General features: G+C 48.9%; 1 protein-coding gene and 1 long non-coding RNA gene across 2 annotated transcripts in view; both read right to left on the bottom strand.

The window, feature by feature from the left end:
* The window catches only part of LOC147097577 (uncharacterized), a 146643-nt gene that overhangs the window by 73827 nt on the left and 51112 nt on the right, over positions 1 to 21704 (bottom strand). The gene's annotated exons all lie outside the window — the stretch shown is intronic.
* LOC147097578 (uncharacterized) overlaps positions 4734 to 21704 on the bottom strand; it is a 39225-nt gene continuing 22254 nt past the window's right edge. Inside the window, exons 3-4 of the long non-coding RNA XR_015074308.1 lie at positions 20686 to 20795; positions 4734 to 7685 (exon numbers count right to left, since the gene is read on the bottom strand). This is a non-coding gene — a long non-coding RNA (uncharacterized LOC147097578). The remainder of the gene's footprint in view (positions 7686 to 20685; positions 20796 to 21704) is intronic.

The raw sequence follows: 21704 nt of genomic DNA, 5'->3' as shown, positions 1-21704 counted from the left end.
CTGTCCTCCCTAGGATCCTACCAATCATTGTGTATTCCCTTGCCTTGTTAGTACAGGTAGACTACCCTTTATCCGGACTTCCGAAAACCGAAACCCTCTAAAAACCGAAGGATTTTTCGTTCAGCGTAAGTCGTGCGTACGACTTACGCTGAACGAAAAAACCTTCGGTTTTTAGAGGGTTCCGGTTGCGGAAGTTCGGATAAAGGGTAAGTCGTGTGCACGACCCCCCGCCGACACCCCCCGCGGACCCCGCCGGCCCCGACAACCGCCGACCCCGCCAGCCCCGACAACCGCTGACCCCCCCGCGGACCCCACCGGCCCCGACAACCGCCGACCCCGCCAGCCCCGACAACTGCCTACCCCCCCGCGGACCAGGCCGGCCCCGACAACCGCCGACCCCCCCGCGTACCCCGCCGGCCCCGACCCCCGCCGACCCCGACTGACTTACGCTGAGCGTCAGCGTAAGTCGTGCGCACGACCCCCCGCCGACCCACCTTCCGAAATCCGAAATTCTCCTTTATCCGAAACTCGGCTGGTCCTGAGGTTTTCGGATAAAGGATAGTCTACCTGTACTCCCAAAATGCATCACCTCACACTTTTCAGGGTTAAATTCCATTTGCCACTGTTCTGCCTATCTGACCAACCCGTCTATATCGTCCTGTAGCCTAAGGCTTCCCTGCTCGCTATTTACCACACCACCAATTTTCGTGTCATCTGGGAACTTACTGATCATACCTCCTACATTCATATCTAAATCAGTAATGTACGCTACAAACAGCAAAGGACCCAGCACCGATCCCTGTGGTACACCACTGGACACAGGCATCCAGTCACAAAAACAACTTTCGACCATCACCCTCTGCCTCCTGCCACTAAGCCAATTTTGGATCCAATGTGCCAAATTACCCTGGATCCCATGGGCACTTACCTTCTTGACCAGTCTCCCATGCGGGACTTTGTCAAAAGCCTTACTGAAGTCCATGTAGACTACATCAACTGCACTACCCTCATCCACACACCTAGTCACCCCCTCGAAAAATGCAATCAAATTATTAGACATGATCTCCCCCTGACAAAGCCATGCTGACTATCCTTGATTAATCCTTGCTTCTCCAAGTGGAGATTAATTCTGTCCCTCAGAATTTTTTCCAATAATTTCCCTACCACTGATGTTAGGCTCACTGGCCTGTAATTCCCTGGTTTATCCCTACTACCCTTCTTGAGGTTAGCTGTCCTCCAGTCCTCTGGCACCTTCCCTGTGGCCAGAGAGGTTCTGAAAATTTGTGTCAGAGCCCCTGCAATCTCCTCCCTTGCCTCACACAGCAGCCTGGGATACATCTCGTCTGGGCCTGGGGATTTGTCTACTTTTAAGCCCGCTAAAACCTCCTCCCTCCCTGGTTCAGTGGCAGGAAGCAAAGGGTAATGGACAGCGGGTGTTTTTGTGACTGGAAGGCTGTTTCCAGTGGAGTTCTGCACGGCTCAGTACTAGATCCATTGCTTTTCGTGGTACATATCAATGATTTTAGACTTCAATGTAAGGGGCATGATTAAAAGTTTGCAGATGATACAAAAATTGGCTGTGTGTTTGATAGTGAGGAAGAAAGCTGCAGGCGGCAGGAAGATATCAATGGACTGGTCAGGTGGGCAGAAAAGTGGCAAATGGAATTCAATCCGGAGAAGTGTGAGGTAATGCATTTGGGGAGGGCTAACAAGGCAAGGGAATGCACAATAAATGGTAGGATACTGAGAAATTTAGAGGAACAGAGGGGCCTTGGCTATGGACCAAATGCTGGAAAATGGGATTAGACTGGACAGGGATTGATGGTCAGCGCAGACACGATGGGCCGAAGGGCCTCTATCTGTGCTGTATACCTCTATGACTTTATGCACGTCCACAGGACCCTGAAGGTAGCCAGACAGGTAGGTAAGGTGGTTCAGAAGGCATACAGGATACTTTCCTTTAATATCCGAGCATAGAATATAAGAGCAGGGAGGTTATGCTCGAACTGTATAAAACACTAGTTAGGCCACAGCTAGAGTGCTGTGTACAGTTCTGGCCAGCACATTATATGAAGGATGTGATTGCACTAGAGAGAGTACAGAGGAGATTTACGAGGATGTTGCCAGGACTGGAGAATTTTAGCTATGAGGAAAGATTGGATAGGTTGGGGTTGTTTTCTTTGGAACAGAGGAGACTGAGGGGAGACTTGACTGAGGTGTATAAAATTATGAGGGGCCTAGATAGAGTGGATAGGAAGGATCTATTTCCCTTAGCAGAGAGGTCAGTAACCAGGCGGCATAGATTTAAAGTAATTGGTAGAAGAATTAGAGGCGGGTTGAGGAGGGCTTTTTTCACCCAGTGGGTGGTTGGAATCTGGAACTCACTGCCTGAAAGGGTGGTAGAGGCAGGAACCCTCACAACATTCAAGAAGCATTTAGATGAGCACTTGAAACACCATAGCATACAAGGCTATGGACCAAGTGCTGGAAAATGAGATTAGAATAGAGAGGGCTTGATGGCTGGCACGGACCCAATGGACCGAAGGGCCTCTTTCTGTGCTGTTAAACTCTATGACTCTATATTCTACAGGGCTACGGACCAAGAGCTGGAAAGTGGGATTAGGCTGGATAGCTCGTTTTCAGCTGGGACAGAAACGATGGGCCGAATGGCTTCCTTCTGTGTCGTAAGTTTCTGCGATTCGATTAACACGTCATTCCCACTGGATGGTTTTAGAATTCCCAATAAAGCATTGACGGCAGGTGGCAACGGGATGTTAACAGATGAGGAAGAGCTGCGTGAGCTTGGGGTGGAAGGGGCGAAGCAGTGGAACTGGCTGGATGGGTCAAAGAGACTGTGATTTGAGGTAATGGGTGGCATGTGTGAACCGAGGATGATCGTTGAAATGGGTGTGTTAGACATGTCCATTTTATGATATCACAAAAATCATGATGGCCAAGGGAGGCCATTCAGCCCATCTACCTCTTCCATTGAAACCTATGACCTCGCCCCTATCGCACTATTTAACTGCAGAGTTCCTGCCTCCTCTTCCCTACCCAGAGGCCACTGTGTGTTGTTCACTCTGTGTGTGAAGGGCTTTCTGTTGTCAGTCCTGAACCTGCCATTTCCCAGTTTGTACCCGTGTCTCCTTGTCCTGCTCTCTTGGGTTAATGTGAAATAAGGCTCCAGATTAACCCTTTCTATTCCACGAGGCATCATATACACCTGGTGCCTTCCTCATTTCCCCCCTAAAGTGTGAGGCCCCGAATTGAACACGATACTCCAGTTGGGGTCTAACCAGTGATTTATAAAGGTTCACCATAACATCCTTGCTTTTGTACGCTATGCCTCTATGCTCCCGGGCACACGTCTCCCTGTAAGACAGCATGCTCACTGCCACAGACTGAAGTCGATGCACAAGAGGCTGTGGAGAAAGTGCACAGAGGTTCCTTTATACAGGGTGATTCAAGGTGCTTTAGAGAATGCACACTGAAAAAATCTCCTTAAAAACTGTATTATGCAAAATATTCTGGTCTGATTTTGATTGCTAAACATGTGAAGAGATTGTCGTTTTTGTTTTACTATTTTGCAATGTTTCAGTAAATCACAGCTCAATCCATCAGTGGGAGTACTGTGACAATGATATACTCTTTGGGACAACCTCCCTGAAAGGGTATGGCCACCTGTTGATGATCCCTTTAAATAACTTCCCTGGATCCGGTTTCCTCGTGCTTCATGCCAGCTCTCCCTGCCACTGTTTACTGCAGGCTCTAAAGTAGGTGGCGACAATCAATTTTGCAGATCGGGTGGTCAGTGAGTATTGCACATTCACTGACGTCACAATCCACCTGACGTTGAGGCTCCCGGCGATAACTGTTAACAGGGGGGGAGGGGGCAGGATTTGACATGCGGCGTTGGATTCGCCTCGCCCCAGCGATAATGAGCTAGCGCCCCATTAGTGCCATCTGCTGGCGCTAATGGGAGGTGCTGAGGTGCCGAATTTTTCCCCCAGAGACTTGGAAATGTTGAACGTCTGAATCAGACTGTGGTTAGCGTACAGTAAATTGAAGGATTCTACACTGCCAGTGAGGAGACAGTGCTACAGTGTTGTACCCCTTTCACCTTGCTTCACTACGATTGCGGGATCACTGAATTTACAATTATATCTATATTGCGTTACCATTCACCTTATATCCTTTCTTTTTTGTTTAAATTAATTATTGTCCTTCAAAAGTATTTTACAATTACATCAAATTCCTTTGCTGCGCATGACCTAATCTGTGCTGAAATATCCCATACTATCCATTCCTAACTCAACCTACAAATAAACGTTTAAAATAACCACTAAATCAGAAAGTCAGTGAACTGTGGGGATTCTTGCAACCATAAAATAGGCTTGTGCGCTTGTAGTGTTACCAGATTTAAAGAATTCCTATGATGCACCTTAAAAGAAACATAATCACAAAAGCGGCCAGCAAGTGATTTCTGTTCTGATTCAATCTCACTTGAGATCATTTTTCTCATACCCAATTCAAAATCTATTTCCCCAGTGAGCGCTTACTCCCTCTGGACTGAAACATGACCTACTGCACAAATTATTCTGGTGCTGCAGGCCTCAGGGTGAACAACAAACCCCTTGTACCATTAAGATAGACATTAGGAATAATAAGAATCTCACTGTCCCTTCCTGATCTCTCTGACTGCTGATAAACAACACACTGATTGACTATGAGACTCAGAAATAAAAATCACATTTATTAAGAATTAAGGTTGCCAGAAACAAGATTAGAGCAAGCAGCAGATTTCACTAGATTATAATACCTAATGTACTGGAAAACAATCTTGCAGTTACAGACCTATCAATCTAATGAGGTGGCCCTGGTACCAGGTAGTCTCCCAGAAACCAGGCGAGCAGCTCACACACCTTCAAGGCAAAGACAAACTGCGATAGTCTTGCTGCAGGATTCCTGATGAGATGATTGTAAATGCCACAGGCAGGACGAGTGATGCGTTGCCCAGTGCTCAATATTGAATATTTCTATAATGAGGTTGGACTTTGTGTCTTCAACCCACATAAACAGAGGTCTGACAGCTCCCTTGGACTTAGCATTTACATACATAGAGACATGGATCTGCTCAAATCTCTACCCCACTCCCTCACTGTGCAGGTGTGTCTCACCAGCCACTGCTGAGAATCATTGTAGATTCGCAAGTTCTGGAAATGGACAGATCGTTAACCTGTCACAAGGGATCAGATTTCATTTTGTTTTGTTTTGGGGAAGTGTGAAAGTATCCACTTTGGTAGGAAGAATGGAAAAGCAGAATACTTTTTATAAGGTAAGAGACTAGTAAATGTTGGCATTCAGAGGGATTTGGGGGTCCTTGTACACAAATCACAGAAAGTTAACATGTAGGTACAGCAAGCAATTGGGAAGTTGAATGATATGTTAGCCTTTATTGCAAGGGGGTTGCATGATAAGAGTAAGGAAGTCTTGCTGCAATTATATAGGGCTTTGGTGAGACCACCCCTGGAGTACTGTGTACAGGTTTGGTCTCATTACCTAAGCAAGGATATACTCACCTTAGAGGTGGTGCAACGAAGGTTCACTACTCTGATTCCTGGGATGAGAGGCTTGTCCAATGAGGAGAGGTTGAATAGATTGGGTCTATATTCTCTGGTGTTTAGAAGAATGAGGGGTGATCTCATGGAAACGTATAAGATTCTGAGGGGGTTGATAGGGTAGATGCTGAGAGGTTTTTCCCCTGGCTGGGGAGTCTAGAAAAGGGAGCATAGACTCAGGATAAGGAGTCGGCCATTTAGGACTGAGATGAGGAGAAATTTCTTCACTCAGAGGGTTGTGAATCTTTGGAATTCTCCACCCCAGAGGGCTGTGGATGTCCAGTCGATGAGTAGATTCAAGACTGAGATCGATAGATGTTTGGGCACTAAGGGAATCAAGGGGTGTGGGGGTAGTGTGGGGAGATGGAGTTGAGGTAGAAGTTCAGCCATGATCTTTTTGAATGGCGGAGAAGCTCGATGGGCCGTATGGCCGACTCCTGCTCCTATTTCTTATGTCCTTATGTTTACAGCATTGCTGTGTGTCTGAGGGTTAAGGGTTCAAATTGGACCAGCCAGATCCTTTAATATGGTCGGAGCCCATTAGCTGCAAAGAGAGGACTGAGAAATTGGCCAAAAATGGGGAAGCGGTTGGTTTGTGTGCTGGTCTCGGCGCCCTGTGGCTCGATCAGAATTGGAACTCTGGCCTCACTCACTCTAAAACGGTGAGCTGGGGACATTAGTCGGGTATCCCGATACATCTCGCCAGTCGCAGCCTGACCAATCCCGAGAGCCTTCGACACGCAGCCAGCCCTGGGTAGGGGGGTGTGGTGGAGGGGGAGGAGGAAGGGCAGGTGGAGGTGGGGCGTGGAGGGTGGAGGGGGAGCTGGGAGGGGGAGATGGGGCGGAAGTGGGGAGGAGGTGGAGGGGGAGCTGGGGCAGAGGGGGAGCTATGAGGGGGAGGTGGGACAGAAGTGGGGTCGGGGTGGAGGGGGAGGGGAAGTTGGGGGTGTGGAAGGTGGGGGTGGAGGATGAGGTAGGAACGGACGTAGAGTGGAAGGGAGTGAAAGTTGTGGGGCAGAGGGGGAGCAGGGAGGGACAGAGGGACGAAGGGGAGGTGTGGGGGCAGACTCGGAGGGGGATGGAACTGGGCTGGCAGCTCGCCTGCCTAGGATCAGATTTCATGGAATCATACAATCATAGAATGATACAGCACAGGAGGCTGTTTGGCCTATCGTGTCTGTGCTGGCTCTTTGGTAGAGCTGTCCAATTAATCCCATTCCCCCGCTCTTTCCCCATAGCCCTGTAAATTTTTTCCCTTGAAGTATTTATCCAATTCGCTTTAGAACGTTACTATTGAATCTGCTTCCGCAACCCTTTCAGGCAGTGCTGTCCAGATCACAACAACTCACTGCGTAAAAAAATGTCTCCTCATGTCGCCTCTGGTTCTTTTGCCAGGGAGGCGGCGTGGTGTGATTGAGTGATTTAATTTGAGTGAAGTCAGGGCCATTGGCTTTTCTATCTACACTCTGAGTGCTGCAGAGAGCAGGAACTGTTGTAAACCCACGACGTCCCTCACAGGAGGAGGAGGCATTGCACGGTTTCCAAATGGCACTGTGAGTTTGAGATTCCCGGAGCAGCTTTGCTCCAATGGGCCTGAGCTGGAGGGATGTGAGGAAGCAGAACCCGCTGGTGTACAAACACTGCACTGGCACTTTTCAACATTCCGCAAAACTGGATCTGGTTCACCACAGTACAGGACAATAGGGACATTCTACCACGTGGGTCTTCGCATTGCTGGACTAAGATAAAGGGGTAAAACTGAGTGTGTCCAGTGGGCTTTGGGACAGTTCCAATCAGGAGAGGAGGGAGGGATAGCCCTGGCCACACACCCACCATACCGACACCAGCTCAGGGCTGCTTGCCGATTGTACATGTACTGAACATTTAAATATAGATTCACTTTCCACTTAGCACTGACTGTAACGATAAGCAAAATAGCATTATGGTGATTTTTCACAGATGGAGGAATGTTTGGAACTGCACGGCCAATCATGCCATGCTCCAGTTACAGAGGCCACGACACAGTCTTCATCTGCATTATTATTTGGCTGTCCACTCTCCCAAAACCTGAATGAGAAAAGAGATGAATAGAACAGAATGAATGGACTGTTGGACACTAAGTTTCGTGCAAGGACCCTTTCTAATGTGAGGGTGGCCCTACGTCCCCATTTTCCTGGATGAGGGACTGTGTCCTCAGGCAGACAACCTCCCTGGAAGAGTCCCTGGTTCAGGAAACTCATCCCCAAATACGCACGGGTTCAAATCAGGAGCCACGTGACCACGAGCTGCAATGCGGTTGGTCAATAAAGTGGGCGGGGCTGTGTGGCAGGGCAGATTCTGATTGGTGAGATGGGTGTCAATCTCCTGTTTTCAACCAGTAGAACGGGTGGACTTACTGAGGGACTTTACTTTATGCAGAGATTGCGCTCTGTGGCCCCGTATTACGCATGCTCCGCCCCCCCACCCCTTCAACTCCTGACCCCCGACCCCCCCACCCCCACCAGATCCCCGGATCGTCCTGCGGAATTCGGTTGAAGAGAAATTGGTCCTGGAGGCAAAATGTCCGAGTAGTGGGGGGCCGCTGGTAACCAGACTAATGAGCGTCGGCTGGAGCCGGGCCATGTGGATGTCCCGGGTGCCCGGATGGTGTGGGCGAGTGTCAGACCGTGAGGGGGGGGAGGAGCCCGTGATTGCAGCCGGCAGATGCTGTGAACAGCAGCCACATTATTCAGGCGGAAAGATCTAGCGCTGCATTTTGCCGATTCAGAATAACCAAAAAGTTTTGCCTCGCTAAGCTGCTCAACCTACATTTTCCATCCTGGCTACTTTGCTGTTCTCCCACCCTGTGTGCCCCAGATTCAATTTAGAAAATATGGTCACCCTTTCTAATGTACACACTGCCACAAGAGTTTCCACAATAAACCGATGGTTCAACATTTAACAGAGTCATTGTAACCTCTATAACAGTACGATCATGATTCAACACATGGCCAGGGAATTTGCTGTGTCTATCAGCTGGTACAAACATCCATTTATTAAGCTGCTGCCATTTTGTGCACTGCACTAATGTAAGGTGACTTCTTCTTTCCACTCACACATGAAGTTCTACTGACGGCCAAATGGTGGACAGATTAACACACAGAGCCAGGCTTCTTAATCAACAATTAACTGGGTTCATTCTGAATTACTCAGGCTAGGCTTCATTCCCACACTGCAGGAATGATGTTTGTTCAAGTGTGGAAGCAATGGGAAATGGCAGAAAGTGACCTCAAATAGCCAGGCACAGCATGAGGGCCAGCCTATTTCACTAACCTGTCTCTCTAAGTCTTTCTCTGTCCTCCTCGCTGTTTGCAAAACCTGCTACTTTAGTGTGGTCAGAAACTTTTAAGATTGTTCTCCCTGTACCCAAGTTAAAATGTAAACATGGCTTTGGGTCTTATTGCCGTAACTCGGCCCGATACCAACGTATTCATGAGGCTCTGCCCGAGTCACGTAGGCACCTCAGTCGCTTATTAAACCAGCGATGGGAAGATGGTGGTGGGGCAGAAAACCAGAGGCAAATCTCCCGCTTTGATTTTAACTCCCGCACCGTCCAGTATCCGCTGGGCGGAGCGAGTTAAGATCCTCCTTAGATCAACAATGATAAATATTTAAACAGGAGATGGAAATGATACAAAGCAAGTACATTCCAGGAAGAGAAGAGGGAAGCTGAAATGTTATTGAAAATAGACAAGACTATTTGCTGACTCAACATGTTAATGAAGTAACCAGGAACAATCATGTATTAGACCTTGTGTTCAGTAGTGAGCTTGATCTCGTATTGGATCTCCATGTGGGGGAACAGCTGGGCAAAAGTGACCACAACATTATACAGTTTCAATTGGCTGGTAGAACTAAAGGTACTGAGAATCAACAACTCGTAAGCGATTTCAGAAGAGCAACTTTCACTAAATGGCAGATGATTTGGAACGTGTTAATTGGCTAACCCTACTGGGCGGTGATGAGACCGATGTAGAATACAAATAGAAAGTTTTTAAGAACAAGATTAAAAACTATGGAAGACAAAAATGTACCCAAGGTCAAAAGAAGGGAATGTGGTAAGGAAAAGCCAAGGTGGCTGACTGGTCATGTACAAAGACAAATAAGATGTACAAAAATATTTCTATAAATTAAAGGCATCTAATACTCAACTAAACAGAGTTGAGTATAAGGAAGAGCCAGAGATACAAAGGCTGCTATTAGATCAGCTGAAAGGCTAATGGGAAAAGGATCGCCGACATTTGTGGATGTAATGGGAAAAGCTTTTTCAGTTATGTGAAGACTCGCAGATCTGTCAAAGACTGTATTGGGCCATTGAAGGATGTTCAAGGACAGGTTACGAAGGACTCACTGGGCATGGCGTAAATATTAAATGAGAACTTTGCATCGGCCTTCTCTCTTGAAGACGATGCTGAACTACTCGAATTGAATGATTTTAATAATAAAACTAGTCATATTAAAATAGATGAACATAGGCCTAGAAATTCATTGACGCCACTTTTGGGGCGCTAAAGTGGGGCGTCCGCTAAAGTTTGCGGCCGCCGCCAAATCTATGCCACTTCTCCGATATTCATTAGCTTCGCCCTACTAGTTCGGGCGAGCGCTAAAACTGCTGCTGGACGCCTCTCTTTGGTCGCTAAGCCGGAGGTGGTGATTGATAGCGCCGAGGCCGGGCGCAGCGCAGGTGCGGCCATCTCGTGATTGACAGCAGACACCCTGGCGCCGGCCAGCTCTTAAGGGGGATGGGTCGACTGTGTCTGCTGCCACGCCCTGGATAGTGGAGCCCTCCAGCTAGGCCTGAACACTGCTGCTGGACCCAAATAGCGCCTGAAGACATGGAGAAGGCCCGTGAACGTGCGCAGCGCTTCTCAGAGCGTGATCTGAGTGTGCTGCTTGCTGCTGTGGAGAAGAGGCGCCATGTTTTGTACCCGGACAATGGCAAGAAGGCGATGGTCCGCGTCTACAGGAGAGCCTGGAGGCATGTCGCCAGCAAGCTGTCAGCCAACAGCGACGTCCCCAGGACCGGTGCCCAATGCCGCAAAAAGTTAAATGACCTCACACGCATTGTCAGGGTGAGTACCCTTTCCAATGACCTCCTCATCCTTGCATGTGCACCTCACATTATGGGCAAAGGGACCTGAAAGCTCTAATGGCCAGCCTTCATCCAGCAGCTATGGGACAGGCATGAGCATCAATTGCACATTCTGCACTTAACACACTGGCCAAGCTATTCCACCATGGGAGGCAGTGCACACCAGATCACGGCGACACACTGGCCAGGCTATTCCACCATGGGAGGCAGTGCACACCAGATCATGGCGACACACTGGCCAGGCTATTCCACCATGGGAGGCAGTGCACACCAGATCATGGCGACACACTGGCCAAGCTATTCCACCATGGGAGGCAGTGCACACAAGATCACGGCGACACACTGTACTTAGAGGCCGTCCTTTCTCTTGCAGGCCAAGCTGGCGAATAATCGCAAGAGCCGGACTGCGACCGGGGGAGGCCGACCCCATATCCAGCCACTCACCGACCTGCAACATCGCGTGGAGCGCCTCATGGGTGGCCGGGTGATTGGGCCCGTTGCATGTGGAGATGCCGACCCTGTTCTGGGCACCAATGGTAAGGACATCACCTTTTGCACCTCTCTCGTCCCACTTGTGCATCAGATCTACATCCTTTGCCACTGTCCGACCAATGCGCTGAATGCCACCACTCATGCATCCCGCACTGACGCCCTCTCCTCACTCTAAAGCTACTCTTGTGCCTTCCTGCTTTCAGATGGTTAAGAGGAGGTCCCTCAACTTGCCAGTGACAGACCCTCCGAGGAGGAGCAGGAGGAGGAGCAAGAGGAAGGCGGCCCATCAGGGGAACCCTCAGCCACGGCCACCCAGGCCAATGTAGGGGACACGTCTTCCCTGGAGGGCAGCGTGGCGGAAGTGTCGAAGGGGAGGGGAGCTCCTGGGACCTGCGTGCTGCAGAAAGGCGGGAGGTGGGTGGAAGCTCGGCGGTCTTCTCCCCAGAGGGGGGATGCGTCGGAGAGGAGTCCAATTGCTGGGCCCAGCGGCCTCCAGCAACGCAGGATGGGTCGGCCAGCTCGGCGGCCTTCTCCCCAGAGGGAGAGTCCGGCCTCCAGTCAGGAGATGCTCTTCGCCGAGGAGATGGAATGCCTCGAAGACTTGTCCGCGGACTCGGAGCGCCGGCACACGGAGCTCATGGCGGCAGTGGCACGGTTGCCTGAGTCCATCGATTCCCTCTCTCGGAGTGTGGCTGAGTTCGGGCCCTTAGAGGCCACCAGTCGGGCGGAATACCGGGCAGATCTGTCAGCGACTGGCCAGGTGATCAGTGGTGCCATCCAGTCACTGGCTGCTCTGCTGCGGTCAGTGAACAGGTCAACATGGGCACTCACTGCTGCCACACTCGCTGTGTCAGCCAGGCATCGCCAGGGCACCCGGCGCACTGCAGCAGCACAGCGGTCTGTCCCTCGGCAGATTGGTGCGCATGCTGCAGTGCTGGCCCGGGCGAGTGCCAGTGTCTCAGGCGACCAGCGAGCACCTGCCATCCGCCAGCTTGCCGCCATTCCTCCAGCCGCCACTGCCACTCCCCCAGTGGAGCTGCCAGGAGCTGCTGCAGCGACTGATGCTGGCCAGCCACAGCTGCAGCAATCAACAGCCGCCCGCTCGACGGCCAGACCTCGACTAGGCCGACCCCCAAGGGCTTCTGCCGTCACGACATGTGCCCCTCAGGAGCCTGCCCCCAGCCTTGCAGCAGCCAATGGCCTTACTTTGAGGTGGAGCAGCAGGGCGGGCAGGGGCCACCCAAAGATGGCCAAGGCATCGCCCTAGCGGGCCAAATAGTCGAATGTGTGGCCATTTGTGTTTGTTTCTTGAGGCCGAGAATTGGATGTTTGTTTTTTGAAGGCCGATGATGTGATGTTTGTTTTTGACAAAGGCCGAGAATGACGGCCATTTTAGTTGCCCTATTTTGTTAATCCTCTCCAGGTTGTGGGAGCGAGTAATGTGTTTGAGTGTTTTTTGGGGGTTTCGTCTGTTTTTGGTTTTCATGTGGGAAGGGCCCAGAGTTTGTACAATAAAGCATTTCATTTATTCACATTGTCCATGTTTGATCTTTGAAGTGTTTGTTGCCTTAACCGGCTGAGGGCTTGCGGAGCGGCTGCAATCATGTTCTATCATTGGCACAAGCCATTCCCTGACAGGGGGTCTAGAAGTGACGTTCAATAAGCCGCCGACGGGCGGCCCTTGGACCTTGTGCGTCCCTCCTGGGCTGGTACTCCTCGTCCTCGTCGTCCTCATGCTCCTCCTGCTCCTCCTCCTGAGTTGGTGGTCCAACGTGAGGTGGCAGTGCCTGAGTCCTGCGGATAGTCAGGTTGTGCAGCATGCAGCAAACAACGACGAATTGGGAGACTCGATCCTGCGAATACTGGAGGGCTCCCCCGGAGCGATCGAGACAGCGGAACCGTTGCTTGAGCACGCCGATTGTTTGTTCTATGAGGTTCCTCGTCGCTTGATGGCTCTCGTTGTATGCCTCTTCAGCAGGGGTCGTGGGCGTGCGGAGCGGGGTCATGAGCCAGGTACACAAAGGATAGCCTTTGTCCCCGATAAGCCATCCTCTTGGGGGAGGCTGTGCCTGGAACATGTCAGCCACAGTTGTCTGTCGCAGGATAAAGGCATCGTGGCTGCTGCCTGGAAAGCGGGCATTGACAGCTAGGATGCGCTGCCTGTGGTCACACACCAGCTGTACATTGAAGGAATGGTAGCCCTTCCGGTTGCGGTAATCCTCGGCATGCTCAAGAGGTGTCCGCAAAGCCACATGCGTGCAGTCAATGGCGCCCTGCACCATGGGGAAGCCCGCTATTCTTGCAAACCCCACTGCACGCTGCTGCTGCTTGTCCAGGGTCATGGGGAAGGAGATGAATTGATGTCTCCTTCTGAAAAGGGCTTCGGTCACCTGGCGGATGCAGCAATGCACGGCGAACTGGGAGATGTTAGCGATGTCCCCAGTAGCGGATTGGAAGGAGCCGGAGGCATAGAAGTTGAGAGCCACCGTCACCTTCACTGCCACCGACAGAGACGTCCTGCGCATCAGCTGTGGCTGCAGATCTCTCTGAAGCAGCTGGCAGATGTCTGCAACCACCTCCCTTCGGAATCGCAGCCTCCTAACACACATCGCGGCAGACATGGTCAGATAGGAGGTCTGCTGGCGGTATACCCTGCGTGGGTAAGGCCTCAGTTGGCGACGCCTGTTGCCCCCTCTGCGTCTAGCCAGGGCTGTCACTCTCTCACGGCGTCTGTAAGCCCTTCTGGCATAAGGCTGAAATTCAGCGTTGCCACCCAATGCAGCCCCCATTATATGCTGGCAAACACTGAGCTCTGAATGAAGGCAAAGATAATTGGTAAGCTCTGGCCTGAGCCAAAAATACCTGTCCAAGTGTTGGTCCAAACCAGTAAACTCTCCTCCTTGGTCTCTGTCCAAAAAACCGTTGCACAAGAGTGAATGCTGCAAAATGGCTGGCCTTTATACTGCTGGGTAAGTGCCCTTTAATTTGCGCTCCCCGCGGCCCGGCTGGCCTGTGTACCGTTCCACGTCACAGTCGCTCGGGCCGCCCGGCGCACAATGGGCCGGCGCGAGTGAAGTTCCGGTTTGGGGCGCACAAAGGGCGTTGCACTATTAAATGACGTCATGATCTGCGCGCGCAGCAGGGCGCGCGCGCTAAGACTTTGCGCCGGCGCTAAATGTGTCCTGAAGTTGGGGAGAGGCGCAGATCGCGCTGTGCCCGGGCGATAAGCGCCTAGCGCTCGAGATCTACTCCTCCTAAGGCGCTAACGGCTGGCACGCCCAACTGAATTTCTAGGCCATAGTGTTTTAGGTAGAATTAAGAACTTGAACATAGATCGAGCAGCCAAGCAAGATAATATTCAGCCAAGGGTCTTCAGGGAGATGGGACACGTGCTGTGTGAGCCCGTAGCCTGTATTTTTAATAGCTCACTGCACTCTGGATGGTTCCTGTAGACTGGAAGGAGGCTAATATAGTCCCCATCTTTAAAAAAGTTGACAAGACGGACACAGGTAACTATCGGCCTGTTAGTTTAACATCAGCAATAGGAAAGATGCTTGAGGGAATGATTAGGGATGCAATATATGATTGCTTGGATAGAGAGGGTCATTTTAGGGTCACCCAACATGGTTTCATAAAAAGGAGGTCCTGTTTTACAAATCTGATTGTATTTTTTGAAGAAGTCATGAAGATGGTGGACGAGGGAAGCCCAGTAGACATTACCTACTTAGACTTCCAAAAAGGGTTTGATAAGGTACCATCCAAGAGGCTTCTCTACAAGATTGAAGCCTCTGGTATTAGTGGTAATATATTGAGCTGGATTGAGAACGGGATGGAAGGACGTAGGCAGAAAGTAGTTATAGATGGATCTGGATCTGTTTGTTCACCAGTGGTGTCCCACTGGGATCAGTATTGGAACCATTGCTCTTCACTTTTTATTAATGATCTGGATGTAGGTGGTGGGGCACGATCTGCAAATTTGCAGATGATACCAAGATCTGTGCAAGTGTTCAGACTGTAGATTATGTTCGTCTGCTTCAGACGGTTCTTAATGTGTTGGGAGATTGGGCTCATGACTGGCAAATTATGTTTAATTTGGAAAAGTGCATTGTTATGCGTGTGGATGGGGCGAATGCTCAACATACATATACCCTTCAGGGAAATGCATTAAAGAAGGCGGAGAAAGAAAAAGATCTGGGCATTCTCGTGCATACAGCTCTAAATGTATATGAGCAATGCCGTGAAGCGCTAGCTAGAGTGAATAGAGTGTTGGGGTGCATTCATACAACAACTGCGTATAAGATGAGGCCTACTATTTTGTCCTTGTGCAAGACCTTGACCAGGCCTCACAAGGAATCCAGTTTTGGTCTCCTCACATTGTGGGTGATATTGAGGCTTTGGAGAGGGTGCAGAGGAGGGCCTCTAGACTAATTCCCTGTATAAAGCATCTTAGTGATCAAGATAGGCTAAAAGATTTGGGACTCTACACTTTAGAGGAGCGAGACTTAGAGGTGGACTGATTGAGGTTTATAAGATGATGAAGGGAATAGATTGTGTTCCAGCTGACATTTGTGCCAATTAAACAGGTTTGGCAAGACCAGGAGTCACAATTTTAAGTTGTACAAGGCCAGATCTAGGTTAGATGTCAGGAGGTGGTTCATTTCCCAGAGAATAGGGGACCTCTGGGACAGGCTGCCAGCTCGTGCGTTGTTTGACGTTGATTCACTGAATTCCTTCAAGCGAGAGCTGGACCTGTTCCTGGGTGGAGCGGAGATCACCTCTTACAAAAGGTAGGTGCTGCTGGGAATTCAAGGCCAGTGATCTCCAGGATTAGTTTCGATCACCTACATGGGTAGGAGAGGAAATTCCCAGATTTTTTCCCTCCAAATTGGCCTGGAGTTTATCGCCTCTCCCAGGAGATCACATGGGTTCGGGTGAGGTGGGGAGTGTATATATTGTGACACACAAGGTATCGCAATTGTGTGAGCCAGGCTGGATGGACCAGCAGGCCTTTACCTCTCCATCATTGCTCATATGTTCGTAAGTGTATCGAAAACTGGGGTCCAAACTATATAGGGCACAATTTCAAAGTTTGCAGATGGTCATCAATGACCTTCCCTCCAACATAAGTTCAGAAATGGGGATGTTCGCTGATGACTGCACAGTGTTCAGTGGCATTCACAACTCCTCAGATAATGAAGCAGTCCATGCCCACATGCAACAAGACCTGGACGACGTTTAGGCTTGGGCTGATAAGTGGTGGGTAACATTCGCACCATAGAAGTGCCAGGCAATGACTATCTCCAACAAGTAAGAGGCTAACCACTGCCCCTTGACATTCAGTGGCATTACCATCGCCGAATCCCCCACCATCAACATCCTTGGGGTCACTATTGTCCAGAAACTTAACTGGACCAGCCACATAAATACTGTGGCAACAAGAGCAGGTCAGAGGCTAGGTATTCTGTGGCGAGTGTCTCACTTCCTGACTCCCCAAAGCCTTTCTGCCATCTACAAGGCACAAGGTGTTTTATAAGTATATTAAGGGCAAGAGAATAACCAGGGAAAGAGTAGGGCCCATTAGGGACCAAAGTGGCAATCTGTGTGTAGAGCCGGAAGATGCGGGTGATGTTTTAAATGAATATTTTGCCTCTATGTTCACTAGAGAAGGACAATGTAGGCGTAGCAATCAGGTAGGGGGATTGTGATATACTTGAACAAATTAGTATTGAGATGGAGGAGGTGCTAGCGGTTTTAGCGGGCTTAAAAGTGGATAAATCCCCAGGCCCTAATGAGATGTATCCCAGGCTGCTGTGTGAGGCAAGGGAGGAGATTGCAGGGGCTCTGACACAAATTTCCAGAACCTCTCTGGCCACAGGGAAGGTGCCAGAGGACTGGAGAACAGCTAACGTAGTACCATTATTCAAGAAGGGTAGTAGGGATAAACCAGGGAATTACAGGCCAGTGAGTCTAACATTAGTGATAGGGAAATTATTGGAAAAAATTCTGAGGGACAGAATTAGTCTCCACTTGGAGAAGCAAGGATTAATCAAGGATAGTCAGCATGGCTTTGTCAGGCGGAGATCATGTCTAACCAATTTAATTGAATTTTTTGAGGGGGTGACTAGGTGTGTGGATGAGGGTAGTGGAGGTGATGTAGTCTACATGGATTTCAGTAAGGCTTTTGGCAAAGTCCCGCATGGGAGACTGGTCAAGAAGGTAAGAGCCCATGGGATCCAGGGCAATTTGGCACATTGGATCCAAAATTGGCTTAGTGGCAGGAGGCAGAGGTTGATGGTCGAAGGTTGTTTTTGTGACCGGACGCCTGTGTCCAGTGGTGTACCGCAGGGATCGGTGCTGGGTCGTTTGCTGTTTGTAGTGTACATTAATGATTTAGATATGAATGTAGGAGGTATGATCAGTAAGTTCGCAGATGACACAAAAATTGGTGGAGTGGTAAATAGTGAGGAGGGAAGCCTCAGGCTACAGGACGATGTAGACGGGTTGGTTGGTGGGCAGAACAGTGGCAAATGGAATTTAACCCTGAAAAGTGTGAGGTGATGCATTTTGGGAGGACTAACAAGGCATGGGAATACACAATGAATGGTACGACCCTAGGAAGGACAGAGGATCAGAGGGACCTTGGTGTGCATAGATCCCTGAAGGCAGCAGGACAGGTAGATAAGGTGGTTAAAAAGGCATATGGGATAATTGCCTTCATTAGCCGAGGCAGAGAGTATAAGTGCAGGGAGGTTATGATGGAGCTGTATAAAACGCTAGTTAGGCCACAGCTGGAATAAAAGAAACAGTGGCAGCATGGTTACAGAATTTGCTAGGTGACAGGAAACAGAGAGTATTGGTGAACAGTTGTTTTTCGGACTGGAGGAAGGTATACAGTGGTGTTCCGCAGGGGTCGTTTCTAGGACCACTGCTTTTCTTGATATACATTAATGACTTGGACGTGGGTTTACAGGGCACAATTTAAAAATTTGCTTATGACACAAAACTTGGAAGTATAGTGAACAGTGAGGAGGATAGTGTTAGATTTCAGGAAGACATAGGCAGGCTGGTGAAATGGGCGGACACATGGCAGATGAAATTTAACGCAGAAAAATGTGAAGTGATACATTTTGGTAGAAAGAATGAGGAGAGCGCATATAAACTAAAGGGTACAATCCTGAAACGGGTGTACAAACAGAGAGACCTGGGGGTATGTGTGCACAAATCGTTGTAGGTGGCAGGGCAGGTTGAGGAAGCATTTAAAAAGGCTTACGGGATCCTGGGCTTAATGAATAGAGGTATAGGGGGTGATTTTCATTCAGATGTCAGGAAGGAGGCGGAACTACAACTTTCAAGGGTTGTAGTCCTGCCTCCATCGAGATGCGGCCAATCCACGCGATTTTAACTTGATTGACCTTGTTGAGCCCACCCAGCGGGCTCAGCAGGCCAATTAAGGGCCACCCGGCAACAGGTGACGTCAGACTGAAATTTCATCTGTCAAGACATTTTGACAGATGAATTATCAGTGTTTCACAGCTGCTTGAAGCTGTCAAACACTGACAGTCTTACTTCTAACCTGAGTCCTTCTACACAGACTCAGTTAGAAATCTCACCGGCACAGAAAGCTGCAGGCTGTCACTTTTGACAGTTCACAGCCATTCTGCTTTCTGTGCCGGTTAGATGATGGACTCCCGAAACCTAGAGGAAGGAAGGCTGAAAAGGTAAGTACAGGTAATTTAAACTTCTTTACACACTTTAGACACACCAAACACACTTACCTTTGCACTCATGCACCCATCACTCACCTGAACACCGACATCTCGACCCCTCCAAGTCCTTCAACCCGACGGCCCAACTCCTCTAACTTGGCATGGTTTGGAGCCATCGGGAATCCCACACTTCAAGCTTTAAAATAGGGATTAGGCTAAAAACTGCCTGTTAACTACCTGTTAACAGGCAGTTAATTGGCACTAATCCCTTCCCGCATCGGGTAGGCGGGTCCCAGTGCGGGGCGGGTACCCGCCTCCTTTGAAACTTACATGGAGGCGGGTTGGGGGCGGGATGGTGTCGGGACCCCCGAATTCGGGACTTTAACCCCCCGCACGCCTCCAGTCCCGACTCCACGGGTCAATGAAAATGGACCCCATAGAGTACAAAAGTGTGGAAATTGTGATGAACCTGTATTAAACACTGGTTCGGCCCCTGGAGTACTGTGTCCAATTCTGTGCACCGCACTTTAAGAAGGATGTTAAGGCCTTAGAAAGGGTTCAGAAAAGATTTACGAGAATGATTCAGGAATGAGGGACTTCAGTTACATTGATAGACTGGAGAAGCTGGAGTTCTCCTTGGAGCAGAGAAGACGGAGAGGAAATTTTATAGAGGTGTTCAAAATCATGAGGGGTCTGGACAGAATAGATAGAGAGAAAATGTTCCCATTGGCAGAAGGGTCGAGAACCAGAGGACACAGATTCAAGGTGATAGGCAAAAGGACCAAAGGTGATGTAAGAATAAAAAATTTTACGCAGCGAGAGGTTAAGATCTGGAATGCACGGCCTGAACAGATGGTGGAGGCAAATTCAATCGCAACTTTCAAAAGGGAGTTGGATAAGTATCTGAAGGAAAGAAATTTGCAGGGCTACGGGGAAAGGTCAGGGGAGTGGGAATAGCTGAGAGTCGGCATGGGCTCAACGGGCCGAATGGCCGCCTCCCATGCTGTAACCATTCTTTGATTCTATGATGCTATGCTGAACCTTTATAATCACTGGTTAGGTCTCAGCTGGAGTATTGTGGCTAATTCTGCGCACCACACTTTAGGAAGCATATCAAGGCCTTGGAGAGGATGCAGAGCAGATTGGCCTCCTTCTGTGCTATATGATTCTATGAATCTATATAACTACAAAAGGTGCATTTAGCATTCTCAGGGCAGATAATGAAGTCCGTTGGGCCAAGTATAGAGCATATAGGAAAGCTGTGGCAAAAGAGATTAGAAAGACTGAGGGAGTATGAGAGAAAAATAACTAAAACATAAAGGGCAGTAAAAGGCTTTTTATAGGCACATTGGGAGGGAGAGGATAGACAGTATGGGGTTGGGTCACTAAGAGATGGAGGTGGTGTGAGTGAGAGAGGGGCAGAGTTACTAAATTAGGACTTTGCATGATTTTTCAAGGTGGATGAATTTTGGGACTGTACAACAGGGTGTAAGACAGATAATGGAGATTACTATTCAAAAAGAGATGGTACTAAAGAACTTACTGAAACCCAAGGACCTTACTGACCGACAAGGATCCTGGGGGATCTGGGACAGAAATTCTGAAAGCTCTGATTATAAGAAAGCAATGGGATAACATTTGGACAGGTTCAATATGGTGGTCGATGCACTTTGTTAGATTTCTGTCCAGGCAGTGAGAGTGAAAATTACCTTACTGTGTGATGCAAAACACTACTCACTTGGTAGTTGAAGCATAATCTGTACCATCCACCCAGCGCCACTTCCCTTCTTCAACACTGTCATGGAGTCCAATCCAATGATCATTTTGTATATTCCTTTGTAAATATACCTGTCAGGTAAATACCAATGTAGCTATGTTAGTGGATTTCTTAGTGGTTACTGTCGGAAGAAAGGGTTGTTATTCCAGCAACATTAACTTCGCTTATGATTCACACATGATTATTTTTTTATAATAACAAGCTTTGTTACACTGACTGATTTGGTCTTCCATTTATATTATATAACATGCAAATAATTCAACCTGTTTCCCAGGCTCCGACCACCTCGAGAGCACGCTCTGACCAACACAAGTCCTGGAGCGACCAGATCCTGCCCACCAGGTCCTGGCTCCTGACCCTCGAGAACACCAAGAAGTTAAAGGGAACCTGGTTCTATTCTTATACTATAATGCCACCTTGGCCTGTGCCTACATAATACGTAGGTACCAATATATAGTTTGCACGTTTAGCTGAGCTTGCATTTTTAGGCATTTATTCAGCTTATCTCTTTCAGCCTTTGCCTTTGTGCTACAAGTTTTGTTTATAGTACACTAAGTGTTTAGGACAAATGTTTATCCTGTTCCCTAGACCTGGGTGTATTCCTTCTCTGCCTTTGTGTTTCCAAACTGTCTGTTGTTCATGTATAGTCAAGATTAAGATTTCCCCTTTCTCTCACATTTGCTCTACCGCTAAAAATGCTAAAAGAAAGGAATGCTGGGATAGATTGACTTTTAAATTATCTTGAAACATTCTAATGATCTATATCAAAAAATTATCACAGAACTTAATTCGAAGCATATCCATATCACATTGTAGTGTATGACAGGAGATAGTTAAAGCACATTTATCCCACTGCATGTTTTGACAAGAGTTAATTAAAAGTAAGGGATAATTTCTCAGGTCTCCTGCTGTAACTGTGGTGGAAGTTTGGTGAAAATCTTGAAGAAATGGTGTAAACAGCCATTTAAGAACATAAGAAA

The sequence above is a fragment of the Somniosus microcephalus genome, chromosome 31 (assembly GCF_052327205.1).
Source record: "Somniosus microcephalus isolate GS21.2 chromosome 31, FLI_Smic_1.0, whole genome shotgun sequence".
NCBI classification, from domain to species: domain Eukaryota; kingdom Metazoa; phylum Chordata; class Chondrichthyes; order Squaliformes; family Somniosidae; genus Somniosus; species Somniosus microcephalus.
The sequence above is the reverse complement of the archived record's forward strand: the minus strand, read 5'-3'. Positions and strand labels throughout refer to the sequence as shown.